The sequence below is a fragment of the Larus michahellis genome, chromosome 2 (genome assembly GCF_964199755.1).
Source record: "Larus michahellis chromosome 2, bLarMic1.1, whole genome shotgun sequence".
NCBI lineage: Eukaryota > Metazoa > Chordata > Aves > Charadriiformes > Laridae > Larus > Larus michahellis.
This window is the reverse complement of record NC_133897.1, coordinates 77,808,085-77,825,773: the sequence shown is the minus strand read 5'-3', so window position 1 is coordinate 77,825,773 and position 17,689 is coordinate 77,808,085. Positions and strand designations below refer to the sequence as shown.

Genomic DNA, 17,689 nt, shown 5'->3' with positions numbered 1-17,689 from the left:
GACAGTTTCAGTGTTCATTTGTAATATTTTGTGTAGCACAAGAGCATCATTCTGAAGATATAGAAAAATGTCAGAGTTATTTTTTTTGAGCCTTTTATTCCAAGTGATACATGAGTATTTTGCAGTTATTATGTTGTCCTGACCATGAGGAAGGACTGTCTTGTATTAGTTTCAGTACAATATGATGGTTCCTGCCTCAAAGATGCTTAACGAGTTATTAAATTATTGAAGTGACAGGATACAAAAAAAAACACCAGAAGAGGGAATTATTTGGTTTTGCTTTTGAAAAATTGGTGTAATAAATAAGAAATATTAGCAGCAAATGCCAACTCTTTTGCCTGCATGAAGTAAAATTCATGTCAAGATTAAAAACAAAAACTGATTCTAAAGGAGGACTGTTCTGGCGTGGTCTAGTGATTACATGAGGGCAGCTTATTTCTGGAGACTAGTGGGATTTCTTTGCACTTAGTAAGAAGAGGATGAGATTCTTTTTTGCAGTACTCCTGTGTCTTCCCTATGAAGAACTTGTCCACTGGATGCAAATAACAATATAAGATCATCATTCCTCTGCCTGCCTTCCCCACTTTCAGGCCAACAGCAGCTTTGGGGACAAGCAAATAACATAGTCACAGATTCCAGCATACAGGGATTGCTGTTATCACTGACTTCTCTGCCTGGAGAGGTGGAAGCAGGCTTCCCAGGCCATCTCTTTTTGCTCACCTTTGCATCATCCTGTGACTATCTTGCTTATTGGAGGTCATAAACCTCTTTTAATCACTCAGTTTGACATTGGTCTTCGTTATTAATCAAATGATTTTTAGCGCTGAAGCTCTAGTCCTTATCAGTGTAAAAGCACAGCTCCCACAACAATTTCCTCATGGTTATAACCTGCCACCCAAAATCAGCTATTGCATGGGCACATGAGGCTTTGGAGCGAGTAGTAATCAACATACAAGCATGACCTTCTGCAAAGCCTCTGACTGACTAATGATTAGTCACAAAAAAAAAATACCCTTTTCTGGTAGATCATAGACAGAATGATGTCATGTTTATGAGGCTGAATCAGCTGGACCAAAAAGGATGATTTCATTAATTACTTCAAGCAACAAGATGATTGCTTTTCCTCTTAAAACTCCCACTACATTCACAGCCTACTAAAGCTATCACAGAGACCAATTCTTTTCATCCTAACAACATTAACAGCCTAAACAAACAAAGAGCCATCAGCCAGCAAAGAACTATAGGAACAGGCGTGTTGCTTAATGAGAGGTTACAAATTTTCTCTAACTTTGTCTGTTAAATCCCAGCCTATTGGGATTTACGACAGGCAAGAAGTAACAGCTAGAACTACTGCAGCGATTCACCTGAAGTTTCTAAACAGAAACTCCAAGGCATAGACACAGAGGAGAAGCTAGTTTTCTTCCTCTGGTACTGAGCGTGACTCACCATTTCATCGCCTCATTTACAGCTGTGCGCCCACCACCGCCCCGGGTACCTGCGCAGTTATGTGATGAGGCATCAGCAGCAACAGTAGCCAGCAGCGCAACAAGGCAGTCAACAGAATTACTTCTCCGAAAGCCCCAAACTCTTGTAAACAAATAAGATTAATCAGCCCACGCATTTTGATTTTGGACAGTCATATAGAAATTCATGCACTGAAATACCGCCTATGCCCTTCATTAAGGGCCATAGAAAGGACAGAGAATCTACTGATAACAACCGGTTCAAGCCTCAGGGTCTTGTAGATCACTCTCAGTGGCAAGCCATACTACACATTTCTTAAGTCTATTGACAGGCCTTTGTGGCTCTGAACTCAGCTAGAAGAGCTTTGAGTAAATACGGGCTAGCTCCTCTGTGAAGTGCCTTAGTGCGTACTGCTGCTGCTTCATGTGAGAGTGCAAACGCTGCCGGTAGAAGCAATACCTTTGAGAAATTCCATCAAGCCCATGCACTGATATGCCTGATATTTGAAACAACATATTAGGTGTATTGCTTGAGTCTCACAGCCCCTTCCACAGGAACAAATGCAAAGCAGAGGCAACCAAGAAACACAATGATTGGGACAGAGTTAATGAAATTAACTGATTTCAGTTCTGGCCCAGTATTTAGATCCAAATTCTCAAATTCTTCCTCTAAAGTGTAAAGCGTCTTATGGAAATGCTGGTGAATATTCAAATATTCAAATGCGCACAACTGTGCACGTTTAACTCAAATATTTATATTTGACTATGAAGAGTTTGATTCCTTCAATCACACTGGAGAAGGGCAATCCTAAATGCAAATTTTCCCTAGTAACAGCACTACATTGATAAGAATGACATGGTGGACTCTTTCCAGATTGCCATATTGTAATTATTATGGTATAATTGCAAACAAGAACAACATGTAATCACAATATTGAGTGTATCACCTAATATGTTTCAAACAATATTCCTTAAACAGCTGAGATAACAGTGTATTAGCTAGGAAGTAATTCAGTATCATAAGAGTCCTTTTTGTGACAAGGAAAATAATATGACAGCTATAATAAAAATGAGAAAATAGAGCTCAAGAAGCCAGCCCAGCAGTTAACGTCCTGCCTGGGCTCAGTTTGTAACTCTTCAGCTAGAAGTACAGCAGGCGCAGAATACAAATACAGCTGCAGTGCGCAGCACCCGTCTCTCACCATGTAACAGCTACCCCCTTATTTAAGGGCACCAGAAAAGTGGGTGTACTCAGGGCAGGATGGGTCTGAGGGCAGGGGGAAGAGACCCCAGGTGCACATAAGGCTTGTGACATCCTTTTGCACTCGGAGGAGATACCTCCCTGACTCTAACACAGCTACTTGCACCACCACTGCTCCAGAGGAACCACGCCTTTAAAAAAATAAATCTTTTTTAGTCCTATTCAGTTTTTGGCACCACCTAAGTGTGCATTTGAAGTAATTAAGAGCTAAGCAGAAAAGCAGAGAACAGAGCTGTCAGAAACCACTGAGGTCATCAAAACCAGCCCCCTGCAATCACAGGCAATCAGGACACAGATGCTAAGCTTAAAACATCACCTCCACTTGCTTCTCACCTGCCACAGTCCACAGACTTTCCTCTGAAGTCCTAGACCCTCACCTCACATAAAAACAGAGTTTTCCTTTTTAAACTGTAGTTGCCATCTTTCTCTCCCAGCTAGAAGTGCTTACTATGCCCAAAGTACACCTAACAGCCTTGGGGAAGGTGAATGAAGTCTTTTTGGGGATGCTCCTAAGCCAGACAGTTTTATTTTACACAAAAACTGAAGGGACACAGGGGGATTAAAGTCTCACACCACTTTACTAACACAAACGTGGCAGCCCGCCACATCTCACTTGGAGGCAGTGATCCATTTGCGTACTTGAGTATGCGCTTCTGCCAGAATGAGGAGCTTTAGGGCAGACAGGGGTGTGAGATTGTCACTAGCACTACAGCAGGAAAGGGCCACGGCTATTCTCACAGTGCAGGCACAGAAACAAAGCTGGGGGACAAGTTAGGGTGGGAAATACAGCCACTAAATAAATTGAGATTTGCAGCAAGGAAACAATGGTAGCATTTATTTTATATTTATTTAGTTAGCTACTGTCCTGAAGAGCTATGTGTCACATTTTGGAAGTCAGCTCATAGATCTGGTTTGGAATTCCTTGCTCTCACAAGTGACCAGAGGGTGACCATTTACAAGAGCAGCCTTTACCTTTCTTCCTTCCAGACAGCCACCGAAGGCTCAAAGCCCTCCAACCTCAGAAACACAAGTTGTAATAGTATTATTTAGTAGGTTTTCATAAAAGGCTCTGTCTAGCATGAATGTGGAAGACATTCATATTGATGGCCAACTGAAAAAGGTCTGCTTGTCAATTAGTGCCATTCACCTACCGAACACCAAAACATAATCTCTCTAGTCACTACTGCTCATCTTTCTTTAAATTTAAACTGCCTTTCTTGCTGTGACCTATTTTCTAGAGAATGTATACTTAGCTAATGCCTGTAGATCAAATCAAAACTGTAGCTAGGCTTCCTTTGAACAGAAATACATCCTTTGCATTTAAAATAAGACACATCAGGGTTTTTTTCCTGGCATTTATTTTTAAATGGAAACACTAGATCTGATGGGATGCCTAGCACAATCTGAGAATCAGTCATCCTTATTACCAAAAGTATTTCTGCATTACAGCAACAAAAGCTCATTATTTTCACAAGACAGGCTGGGATACCTCTACAAGTAGCTCAATTGCTATCTCTTGTCCACAAAACCCAATAAAAAGCAGATGGGAATAGCTCTGCTCGTCTGATTTTTGATACATTTGTCCCCTGCTCTACCTCTGTGGGTTTGCTTGCTGCTTCTGGAGCCTGTTAGAGCCTCACCAAATACATTAACTTAAATGATAAAGCTGAACCCAATGGGAGGAAATACCTTCGTGATTCTTCCTATGATCGGCTCAGCATTAGACATGCCTCAGCTCTGCTTCAACACCAGGTTACACCTCAAAGTCTTTCTACCCTTCAGGGTATAGCAAGAGAGTATTTACCTTCATTGCCCAGCAGCAGCCCGTGACCTAGACAATGTATATTCCTCTCCGTATGTGTACTGGGATGACCAGTTCATTTCATCAGGCAACCTCAGCAGAGCACTTTGAGGTGAGGATCATATGCTGGGCTCCCTCCCTGCTGCTGTTGCTAAACTCTTACATGAGAACTGAAGGAGCTCAGCAGATACCAAACCAGTCCTGCACGGGGACAAGGTGCCACCAACCAGACCAGTAATTTGCAGAGGACGCAGCCTGACCCACAGCAGCTGCAGGGACCTGGAAGCAGCTGATGAGGCAACAGGATGTTCACTTGCAGGGGTCCAGCAGGAGCCAGGACCTCTCTTCCCACAGAAACTAGCTTCTCCTGAGCAATACAATCTTGCCTCTCAGATATAAGTTAGACCCCTTAACTTGGAGCCAGTGAAATGAAGACAAGCTCTAAGCGACACTCTGTGGACATCCCTTATCTTCCAGAATACGTCTTCTCCCCAGCTTGAGCCATAACACAGAGGCTGTGCATTGGAAAGAGGTCCAGGATGGGTTCTGGCAGGTGAGTAGCAGCAAATTTTGGTCTGGCAAAGTCAAACCTTCATATCTCTGGCTGTTGAGCTGCATCCTGGGCCATACATTGTGACACTGACAGCACTGGTCCTTAATGGCTTTAACAGAGTAGGTTTTCTCATTATGTAATAGCCTTGAGCCTGTGTCTGACCTGTGCCTCTAGAAGGCCTGTCTCCTCTATTTCCCCCTAAAGAACACACTTTTTACAGGCTTGTGCACACAGAACTCTCGATCCCTAAACATTTGGAGTTATTTTTAAAATACCTCTTCCAGATCCCCCCCAAAAGGGCACTGTTGATAGCCTGTGAACCGCACACATTAGAAAACAAAGTAGTTATACAAAGAAGTCAGAACAAACCTAGCTACTATAGAAGGCTCCATTAAAGTCTTCTGTCATGGGCAAAGAGTCACATCTAAAGCTCTTCTCACTTTAATGGACATCTTTCCACTTGCTTCACTAAGAGCTGGAGACCTCGGCTTTCATCCAAGATCCCTACACTGAAAACTGCACAGAACTTTTTATCTGCTGCAACTGGAAAAAGGCTGAATTGACCCTGCAAAGATTTGTAGCCAAGCTTCAGGGGAGAAAGGTGGGCACATTGATAGAACAAGAGCAGTCAAGCATTCATGTTCTCTTTCTATCAGCTCTTTATTTTTAAATTCTACAGATAATTTTATACATCTAGACCTTTTTTCATATTCGCTTTTGGAACAGCAATTTTAAAACTGCTTCAATTAGAAAAAAGGAAATTGTGTTTTTATGGGTCTTTGGCCCTCAATTGGGACAATTTTCAGCTTGCACACATACGTATGTAAGTATTTGAATGTTTGAAAAACATTTTTCAAAGTTAGCTTTTTTTTCTGTGCCAGAGGAAAAAGTCAGAGCTTTTATACTAGGCCAGCTGGAAAATAGGCAGTTTCTTCTTGTTTGTACAAAGCAGGATTCATGTTTTTCTAATGCAGCATTATGCTCTGAATCACAACTGTACATGCTCTAGTACCAATTTTCCATGGATTTCCATCTACTCAATATTGGATGCATCTTAAAAAAAATTGTTTTCATAACATTAAAATAGGATCCTTTTCCTCTTTCCATATGATTTCCAGTGCAGACCAGATCGCAACTTGACAGCCTCGAAGAATTTGATGCAATGAGTTTACCATACAGCTGCAGACATCCATTGCAATCTTGATTTTCTAGTGCTTCAGTGGCCATCTTTCAAATTAATTATAAGGATCCTCATGTTCAAAAAACAAGTGGCACGGAGGTCAGTGTCAGAAGGAATGAAAAACATAAAGCTATCCTTACTGTGTTCTGCAGTTTTACCTTTAGAAAACCAGACCTTCTACAACACAGTCCTGTGCCACAGGGAATTTGTAGTGCAGCTTATGAGTGAGAAACTCAAGTACTGTAGCTTCATTTGAAAAGAGAGGGATTTGGTTTCGGAATAGGGACTCAGTTTTCAAGAGCAGTACTTCTCCAGAATAGAGTCATCTGCATTTCAGGTGAGGGAAAGAGCCAGAAGAAAGGAGCTAGCAGAAGGAAACCCATCACGTTACCCCAAGTGATAACCAAACTCACTATAGCAGTATAATACACTTAAACCAGTCAACAGCCCCGGTGCAGCCAGGCCCGTGTCCCAGTTTACAGAAGTAGCCACTGCTACTGTTGTTTCCATGCCGTTTCAGTCTAATTAAATGCTTCTGTCTCCAAGCTGCTTCTGGAAAAGCAGATGTGAGCTCCTCAGTCACTTAGGTATTACTGAAAATTCTACCCTACTCATATTAATTAAGAGGAGAATAACACTCATTACAGATCCTAATTAGGACTAGATTTGGCAGAGGGTTGTGCATCATAAACGTGTGATGTTTAATGAGTACATGGCAGATGATAGTCAACTCATTTAACACACAGCTGGCAGAGGTTCCTCTCACAACAGAGGAAGATGGTGAAGAGGAACCAACCACAAATACTGCTTGGACCTCAACTGTCCTTTAGGGTTTCTGGGTCAGTAGCTGATCTTTTTGGTGGTTGTTTGTTGATTTGGGTTTTTTTGTTTGGTTGGTTTTGTGGTTTGTTTGTTTGTTTCTTTTTCTTTCCTAGAGGTCCACCATGATTTTTGTGAAGCCAGCAGAGCCCTACATTTTTCCAGGGCTGATGCATATCTCTCAAAGATGAAGGCAAATGTGTAAGAGGTTATTTTCATGAAGCAAAAGGGATAAAACCCCCACAGAGCCAGCCAAATGGTAGTTGACAGAGGTGCACATACAGTTACTACTGTATATCTCAGAGCAGTCCCAATTCTCTCCAAATTTGGTTTGACTAGAGCTGTGCCCTATAGCTGCCAGCAGTGTAAGAAGCAGCCACCACAGACCTATCTATCAGGTGATTAAGACCACCAATAAAAATCTGTCAAAATCTCTCCCCAGGAAGGGGCTACTGTCTTGTCAGGAGAGCCTCATGGCATGGCTGCCAGGTGGCTGTTGTGGTGGCAAAGCATCAGCAGCAAGCTGTGCCCAGCCACATGCTCAGCTGAAACCCATCCGTCACAGCAAGTAGAGTTCCTTAACTCTTCAGCACTGGTGGCATTACAAGGGCACTCTATTAAATGTGAATATCCTGTGGTGTTAAGCTGCCACCCACTATAAATAGCAAGGCATTAATTTCAATCATTTTATTGGAATATGGAAGCCTGGAAATGTCTTGCTTTGGGATTTGAATATTTATTGTCATTTGCAATGTCCTACTGCTCAGTAAGATCCCTTAAATGATTATCTGCTTCTTACATCAAAACCTAATTTTTCTTGAGTACTGCAGAGCTGAACTGTAGAAGCTGCAAACAAAAAAATGGAGTGGCTTTTTGGGTGTATTTAGCCAAAAAGCTGATTTTTAACTGTAGCTAAATGAAGGACATACAACAATTAATGAAAATAAAACAGATTAGCATAAATCCTTTGATAATCTTGCCTGGAACACCAGCTAGTCCTCTGAGTGCTTTTATCAGCATCCATGAGATGCAGCTGCACTCACCTTGGAAATTTTTTTGATGTTTGCTCAAATAAACAGTTCTGTGTTAAAGCAGTAAAGCATTACAGTTAAGCACTGTGGAGAAGGAGAAAAAGAGAAGTCACCAAGTTTAATTCCTAATGTAGGGTTTGTCTTCCTTCATTGCTTTTTCTTTCCCCTTTCTTTTCATTACAACCAGGACTTGCAGAAGAGCATTAACCAAAGTTATGATTAACACTCCAGATCAAAAACTTTAGGTAAAGGGTGGTGTTATTCCCTAGCTCCTCACTCCAGGTTACAAGTGTGTGCAGAGGCTCTGTGCTGGGCTTTTCAGAGAGGCTTGCTAACTGACCCCCTGCTTTTGTAGTGAGGGCTCCCTCAAATTTTGTAGCAGAGAAAAAGTTCTTCAGTGACAGCCATGGGACCAAGGCTTGCTTCAGGTTTACAGCAGTCAATATGTGAAAACAGAGCTTCTTCATAAGAAGATTTTTGTGCATAGTAACAAACACATTTGAAAAATGCCCTGGGCTCCTGAAGATGCGGCCAACTCTGTTCCTGGGTTCAGCAAATGACATGCTGTACAGAGCTGGTCAGATAGTCTCAAGTACTTGCCAACACTACCAAGCAGTGTAAAGGCAAGAGGAGAACTATTGCATCCCTCCCAAAACTCTGGACTTTACACCTCCATTTTTTTTTCTTTCCTCCAAATAAAATGGAGGAACAATCCCAAATAAGAGGCAGAAAGTACTTTCCTTTCTTACACAACAAAATTGCACAACTTGGTTCAGTAGCATATTTTGCAACATAGCCTGTTTCCTGCCCTTTAATACTCAAGGGACCACAGAAACCAGAGTGCTTTCAGCAATTGAAAAAGACCTAATGGTAAAGGTTCACAGTAAGAAAAGGGGGTTAAGAGTAACATCCATTTTTCCAGTTTTGCATTGGCTTTTATCTGGGGTGGAATGCCATTATGGACACAAAGCACATTTTCCCTGTCCTGGATGCACTGTTGTGTATTTGCTCTCTGCAGATTTCTCACTCCAAGAGCAGCTGTATCCTCGTAACCATGGAAACCGCTCATCGCAAATTCCTTCAAAACACAAAAGCAGAAGGATGCAAAGGAACAAACCTTTTAAGAAGGTCGTACACAAAGAGCAAGAGAGCATCTTAACTTCATCGAAGCATTTTCAATGGCTTGGGGAATACGCAGGACAGGAGAAAACAACAGTTTCTTGATGCTGGAGGGTCAGTAGTGAGGCTGCTCACCTCCCTCACTGAACAATAAAAGAGGACTTTGTTTAAGGCTGTTCTTTAGCATCATAGTTGTACTCTGTGTAGACTCGCGCACATGCAGTGTCGAAGCTTTTCTGAACATTTGGTGGATCAAAGGACTCAATACTGAATTTTCACAGCAGTATATGACAACCTTGCACCATGGCTAGGACAGATGCACTTTGAATTAAAAAAAGTAACTTAGATTTTTCCTCTTCAAAAGTAAAAAATAAAGGTATGCTCCTGTACAAAATCATAACAACAAAAGAAGAGTCATATCTGAGCAGACCTTGATCCACCTAGTTCAGTTTTCTGCCTTCAACAGGGCCTATAAATGAAGAAGAGTAAGTACCACTCAGGGGGCACTTTCACCCTAATACTATCCCCATCTCCAACTCTCCTTAGCCTCAGGGGACTCCCCGAGCCTGTTGCTGTTTGTCAAGACAGTAAACCTCAAAGAAGCTCTATTCCAAACACTTTCCCAGGCTCTTTTTCCAAACCATCCTTTGGCAGGCAGTTCAACTGGCCTCATTTACTCCACATGAACAACCACATCTTGTTTGCATTGAGCCTACTTCCTACTAGTGTCATTTGATGGCCCCTGTTCTCATGCCAGAAGAAATAAACAATCAATCTCTATTCACCCCTCCCACATCACTCATGATTTTGTAGATCTCTGTCATATCATCCATCCTTGGAAAATGCCAATGTAAAGTTCAGCTTACTTAACTGTTCCTTGAATAGATCATCGCATACCTTTGCCCACGTGCATTGACTTCCTTCAGTCTTTCTACTGTTGTAATAAATCTTGAGATGAGAGGACCAGAACTGCATGGAGGGGGTGAACCTTGGAGTCATGCAGTGGCTTTTTAATCTCTATTTTTTTGTCCCCAGAAAGTAATATTTCATCTTTTTTTTTTCCATTGCTACTGACTGCTAAGCTATTGGTTTCATGGAACTATTATAAACCTACAGTCTCACTCTTAAGTGACAATAATAAAGTCATAGCTCAGAATATTATATGTGAGGTCAGGATTACTTTTACCCAGGAGTTACATTTACCTGCACTGAATTTCATCTGCTGTCTTACTACCCATCTCTCAGTTTCAGCAGGTCATTCTTCAGTCTATCCTTGAGCTCCTTCAGAACACTTGGGTGATTAGCATCAGCCCTGGCAATCAGTTAATTTTCATTTTGTTTATTTGTACTTCAACCTGTTCCATAATTACTTCAAATTTTGGGCTGATCATTTGCTGAATCACTGCTAAAAAGAATGACAGAGAATCTCCCCAGCTTCTTCTACAGCAAGCAGACACAGATAATTATCTTCTCTGCAGTAGTCTTGCCCACATGGCTATCAGATGGCCCCATCAACTTTCTGGTGGACTTTTTGTTCTTGGTGTTAGGCCCTGCAGCTTCTCCTCCCCCTGAGCCTTGATAGCCATTGCTGGAGGCCAGCTCTGATATGGTGCAGCTGTGTGACCTTGGACCTGACTGCTGGGAACAGAGCTGGGAGAAGACTTGCTGGGGGCCTCTGTGCCTTCTGGGGCATTTAAGCTCAAGCCCTTGCCCTTGGTCCCTGCCCAAGCTATGCTGCAGGTGGCCCTGTGCCCACCCTTGCCCCTCACCAACCCAAACCCTGACCCAATTACTTGGACCTGCTTGTTACTATGGATTTGTGTGGCAAGTTGGACTCCTGGATGCCCCAGGTCACTGACAACCAACCTGCGCTGCTCTCTCCCTGAGTAGCCTCAGCCCCACTGCCGCCTGGCAGACCAGCTGGAAGGAGGATCAATTCCTTTACCTAGCTGATCCTCAGATTTGTATTTGTGTTACATTATCATAATACATTCCAAACTCATGAAGACTAAACCCAAGGAATGTTTCTGGAAAGGAATGTGGAGAGGAGGAGAAAGAGCGGCCTTTGGTTTACCCTGGTGTCAGCGGAGGAGGCTCGGCAGCTGCGTACTCCACACACGCTCCCTGTGCACGACCTTGGTCTCGTTGCTTAACTGCTCCCTGTTAGTTTCTCTCACTCTAAAAAGGGATTAAACTTTCCTCCTGAGAACAAAAGAACCCACCTTTTTCCCTCCCTGTAACAAATGCCAACAGCAAGAGCCCTGACTGGAGCTGGGAAGACTTGGAAGTTTGCCATTAACTTTAGCAAGCTAAGAAAGAGTCTTCAGTTACGGAGTAGGAACAAGATGAACTACAGAAAAGAGTTTGGTCCTCCTCTACATTCAACACATATAAACATACTAGCACATTACACTGGACATCAGATATCATTCCTAAGCCTTGTAAAAATACATTTAGAAACTTACAGAAAACAGCTTTTCTTTCTGAAACACCAAAAATTTACTAGTGAGTATAATGCATCAAATGGCTTGTGTCAAAGCTGGCTTGTAGCCTCAGCTATCGGGCTCTCCTTTTTAAAAAAATCTGTATTTTAGTAACAATTTTACCATGCCAGGCTACAAAGGAGATGACTCAGTCTTCCACTCACTAGACTTTAGAAAAATCTCTCCTGCAATACTAATTATAAATATGGCCTTCAAAAAGAAGAATGCTAATGCAGGATCGATAACTGCGTGTTGAAGTACACACAGAGGCACAGAAAGCTAAGAATAGAACTCAAGCTAAGCTCTGTAGTCATATTTCAGTAAGCTGTAAATGAACTTCTGCAAGGTGGGCCAGAAGCAGGGAGAGCATCTCAGGAAGGCAGGAGATGAGAACACCAGGTTTTATTGGCGTAAAACACACCTGTGATATTAAAATACCTTGTCATGTCTCCTGATTCCATTTAAGAAAACTAAGGCAGTTTTACAGCGCTCTACATTTTAATTGGCATGGTTTCTCCCCCTTTCTCCTTCCTCTCCCTTTTGTTGCACCTTTCTTAGTAAAGTGAAAAGAGAGGAGAAGGGAGAAAAACAGGGATATAAAAATCAGAGGGAAAAAATGAAAAGTTAGAATACGTCTTATTACAATGAAACTGTTCAGGGTCAATTTCTTTAGAAACAGCCTTGACATAAAGGTATAGGAATACGTGGAAAACCATACATAGAAAACCTGGATGCTGAAACAATATTTGTGGATGGTTTTATTTTAAACCAACAGACATAGTTGGTAAAGTTTTTAGGAATATAGCAGAGCTTACTAAGGAAGTCTGTCCCCAAAAGCTTCACCTTTTCTCCTCCCATTCATATCAGTTGCTCTTAATAAAACATAAACCCCTACAAATTTTGCCCCTTAAAAGAACTTTGCATACCTACATTCATATCTATTTATGTTTAGTTCAGCTGCCCAAAATGTTTATCTTAAATCAGATTCCACTGTCATCTCCACAATTAAGCAGCACTGGCGTTAACAGGATAAAATGAAAATAGGCATGGAAATTTCCTCACTTTTAATGTTTAATGTTAATCCTGCATTTGAGTGTCCCTGCTTGGCTTCTGAACAGAGAATTCCATACAGGATCTACCCAGAGTATGGAAGAGGCTATTGATAAAAATTGCAATGGATCACAAGACACCCCTCAGCTCTGCAGCTCAGATGGAATAAGGACTTGGAATGGTCCAAAAGGCTCTCAGAAAGGGCATGATATTTACTACATGAAATCAGGCAACTGATCATAGTCAAAGGGAAGGGCCCTGAGGAATCTGTATTGTTCATTGCATGTCACGCTTTCTCCCAGGCCCTTATCATTCAAAAGGCTTAAATTGTTGTGCTGTATCTAAAGAGAGATAAAGAGGCCTTAAATCTGCGAGGTGGTGCATCTACACTGGGTGACCAAGTAGCAGATCCTGCTACAAACCTTGCGCTGACCCAAATTTAGAGGTGGCTTATTTGGGAATAGCTTGGTTATCCAAATACCGGTCGTGAGCGTGCAGAGCAGAGACATCTCAAGTCCTGACCTAAGCAGAAATTCAATTTCACCACTTTTTGAAGCATGGCAACAGCCAGGTGGGAAGCTGGCCGTTCCCACCTGGGGAAATTATTCCTATGCTCTAGAAAGCTCGCTACAGGTTTTCGTTGTTCAGAGTAACACTTCTTCCAAATGTGTGTCCCATACATCTCCTTTAACCAAGAACTCAGCATTCATAATCACTCTCAGTTTCCACATTTCTAGGCTGTAGCTGTAGCCTCTGCTGCAGTCCTAAGTGGTACGCAGCTATTTTTAGCACAGCAGCCTGGAGTCCCATTTGATGGGTTTTTACATCGGAGGCTGCTACACCAAGCAGAACGATAACAGTACCACAGACAGGGAGCATATATTCCCTCTTCAGGCTAATTAGATGCATTAGGGGAGGCTACCGAGTGAGAGCAGCTAACTGCATATAAAATACAAAAGATATCCACCTTCCTCCACAGCTATTAATGAACCACCATTTAGATGCCTAATAAACTTGCACATTAAATTCTAATCGCATCCTGCTTCCCTCATTAACCTGAAGCACGCTACTGGTGAAAAACCTATTCTTTTAAGAGGCACTACAGTGCCTGATACTCCCCAAGCAGGCTAAAATCCCAAATCTGGATCTGCAATCTCGGAGTTGCCTAAAGTGGTAATTCCACCTTTTCTATTTGTCATGGCCATGCGTGGTAATTCCACCTTTTCTATTTGTCATGGCCATGCAACTGCTCTGCAACTCTCTTCAGACTCACTGAGCTATATACTTCTCTGTCCTGTTGCTTGCTTCATAAAAACCCTGTCTGGCACTGTAGACCTATGTAAAATAATGTCTGTTTTCCACATAAACACTTCAAACAGCTTAAGCCAAAGTTTAAGTTCATTATATATTGCTGTAGTACCTGTTACTATATTCCTTGACTAGCATTCTTGCTCCTGTTTCACCAACATCTGCTTATACCTACTAGCAGCCAGCTTTTTCTCCCCTCAGTCATGCATCTAATCACTCATCCTCCACAGCTGGCTTGCCTCCTTCATCATTTCTCAGGTTATTAAGCACAAAGCAGACAAATTTAATCACGAGTCTTCTTAGAGCATAGAAACTGCAGTTCTGCACATTTCAGTACAGATTGGTTAAATGTCCCTATTGCCTCCTTGACTTCAGGAGTGGGACTCCCAGCCCTCTTAACCTGTTCACAACCAAAACCAGGATATTATGATATTTTTCCCTCTGAACTTCAGTAGTGATTAAGTATAAAGAAGATTAAAACTGATCTTTCTGAACAGTGTATTGCTTGCACATTCAAGACGACCAACACCAGCAGAGACTGTGCAGACCCCATAGTGATGTCTCACCCAGCAAAACCCTGACCTGTATGGGCCATCTGCCAGGGGACACTTTCACTTTTTCTCCCGAAATGGTCATATTTACCACCTGGAGTCACAGAGTATATGGCCAACATGGGCTCAAATTCGTGACTACTATAATGCCAGCTTATTTGCTGAGATATGATGCCGATAAGCCACTTCAAGTGAGCTGCCCGTCGATAAAGTTTCTACCAATACAGGCTGGAATCAGAAGAGAAACACAGGCAAAGCTCCCAATCATCAAACCCTGTAAATGGATTATTTCTGCACGCTACGTGTGAACACATTGTATCACCTTATTCTAAAGTCCAAAGCATCAATAATTCATTATAAATATCAACATCACATCAGTGTTTTCTAAAACTTGAGCCATCAAGCAGCTATACTCTCCAGAACAAGCTAACTATACTATTAACTTACGCATTGTACAAGAAACTCTCTTTAGACAACACCTCTGGGAAGCACTTCCCTGTAAGAGAAAAGTTCACATTCAAATCAGGAAAGGCTTGTAAAGATGAAGTGTATCATGATGAGCAAAACAAGGGAACTCACTGTGCACAGGGCAGGGTGGTGACAGCAACGGCTCCCATCAACCATCCAGTGAGGATCAGGCAACGCGTGTGCCAGGTCAGAGGGCAGCACAGAAAACCCCCACGACAACTCAGGAGCAGGACAAAAGGCAGCCACTCTTGTGGCCCGTCTTAGGAAAGAGCTGAGTGCCCCAGGCTGAGCTTTAGTAGAGCTCCGTGTGAGAGGGTGTGGGTGGGCTCCCAGGTGAGGGTGGTCAGGACAATCAAAGCCTGTTAGTGCCCTCACACCTGCAGCCCTATGCATTTTTAGTCCTAAAATACGGAAATAAAGCAGGCTGTGTAAAATGCATGGGAGACTAATTGAAACAGAATTTGAATTGCTAAAACCTTTACATTAGCTGTGCGGTGCTTTAAAGGGGCAATCACAATAAATGTTGTCGCTGCAAAATGTCTGTCTCCAAAAAGTTCAGCACGTTCATGTTATACAAGGGCTCCAGATCAGACACACACACATCACCTCCTTTCAACAAAACCAGCCAGGGCTCATTCCAGTTCTCGCAGGACGAGTGAGGAGTACAAGAGCACACAAGCCCACCCGTGCTCTGACAAAGATGACTGACTGCAGCTTCAAGACTGAAACTATCCCTGCAGATCTCCTCTGTTTGCACTACAATCCCCCCCCCTTATTTCTCTATCCCTCTCCTTCCAAGCCACCCCTGCGCCTCCTGTCCCCCCCCCCCCTTCCACACACACCCACTGCTTGCTTTTATATCTGAAGGTCACTTCACAACGGCTGGATGCAGCATGTGGTATCACTGTGCTCAACCACTACAGCCAGCTCCCACGAGACAAAAGGAAACTTGGCAAAATTTGGGAAATTCCTCTTTTGAAAAGAGCATATGTTCATTCAGAAGTCATGGATTCTGTTCAACTTAATTTTAATGGCTACACGGGAAAATAATGGACAATGGTTGTTTTGCTCGTGGTGGTGCTGACGGGTTGGGGTGTTTTCTTCATTTTACATAACAAAGTTGGCTTCTGGTACATGTAATTATTTCTATCTCCAGCCTGGCCAGTACAAGGTGATACAGCTAAACAAGAGGTCGTGATTGCTTGCAGATGGTTTCCAAAATAAAATACAGTGCTAAATGAAGCAAACTTACCAATGGAAATTACTAAAGCTGCTTGGACGCCCCAAAATGCTGAAGGCATTTTAAGGTTATGACATAGAGCTTTGTAGAGATGACCAAAGCCTCCAAGGAGTTGAGAGCTTCCCATGAGATGCCAGTGGAGCTGAAGGAGGCTCAATGTTTCACAGATCTTATAAATACACATATCGCAGCTTTAGCCAAGTATTGTTTTTTGCCAGGTTGTCAGAAATAGCTGCACGAGAGGGACATACAAGGTCTTACAAGGAGCTCCAACATATGCTGTAGAAGATTTTAGAGAAGAATCCTCTATTTTCTGAAGTTCACTTGAAAAAACACACATAGAGCTGATGCTGGGATGCTTTTAATCAAGATGCAGTGTTCACATTTGGGTTTTCTTCTTTCCAGTATATCGGCTGTTATTTCTATCAAAAAGTTTCTAAAAATTGTTTAGCAGAACTTGAGGACTAGAAGATGGGTGTTGAAGGCATCTCCGCAGCCCAGGCAGGGGCTGGGGTCTAATCCAGTCCTTCCTGGCAGCAGTGGGCCCAGACAGCTCTTCAGTTCAGACATGTAGGCAGCCTCACCAGGCTGCAGAAAATTAATTTTACTACTATGCAAGGTTTGACAAGGCATCTTTAGAGAATAAGATTTCCTCTAAATCCTTACCTGAGCAGGTTCCCTTAGTAGAAGCCTTTCAAGTGAAGAACAACCACCTAAACCTCTGTAGCAACTCCCATCCTGTGGTGCAAGGCATCTGCCTGCTGGATGTCCTGCTAGGACAAAAAACTAAGCACTGCAAAGTCCTGTCTCAGCCACCTTTTGGTGCCCCATCTGTCCCATGATATGGAAGTTCGAGCTGTTCTCTCTCCCACCAGCGCATGGTGGGGTTATATACATTAATTGTAAGAAACACAGACATGATAACAAGGGTTGGGAGACCCCAAGAAACTCTGAATTCATATCATTCAATTGTAAATGCATCCAAGCAATTTCCATGTCTTCACTTCTGCTACAGACTTTTAGGTGAATGCAAATCCTCCATTTATTAAATCTAGATATATTATGTATAATATTACCACCGTATTTTTCCCTTACCTAAATCCCCCTATGTACGTATCACTAAAAATGTTAATTATAATTAGAATGGTTTTAGAGCAAGAAGAAATTACTTGACAACGCTGAAAATGGGAATAGTCTGCGTGCTATAAACCTTGGGAACTGCACTTCAGGGTGTGAATATTTCCATAAGAAAGCAATTGCATTGATGAAAGCTGACCAGTAAAATAGCCTGAATAATTTGTGCATGTGTGGGGAAGGGAGTTCAGAGATAGCTGACTCCAACAGGAACGAACATTATTATAG

The 17,689-nt window shown here is 42.4% G+C and overlaps 1 long non-coding RNA gene across 4 annotated transcripts in view; it reads right to left on the bottom strand.

Annotated features, from left to right (window-relative positions):
- The window catches only part of LOC141739217 (uncharacterized), a 75,155-nt gene extending 59,817 nt beyond the window's left edge, over positions 1-15,338 (bottom strand). For 2 of the 4 annotated variants that reach the window (XR_012585620.1, XR_012585621.1), the window contains exons 1-2: positions 15,199-15,338; positions 15,067-15,115 (exon numbers count right to left, since the gene is read on the bottom strand). This is a non-coding gene — a long non-coding RNA (uncharacterized LOC141739217). The remainder of the gene's footprint in view (positions 1-15,066; positions 15,116-15,198) is intronic. The other 2 variants (XR_012585622.1, XR_012585623.1) reach the window with 1 other exon arrangement.
- Between the last annotated feature and the right edge of the window lie 2,351 nt (positions 15,339-17,689).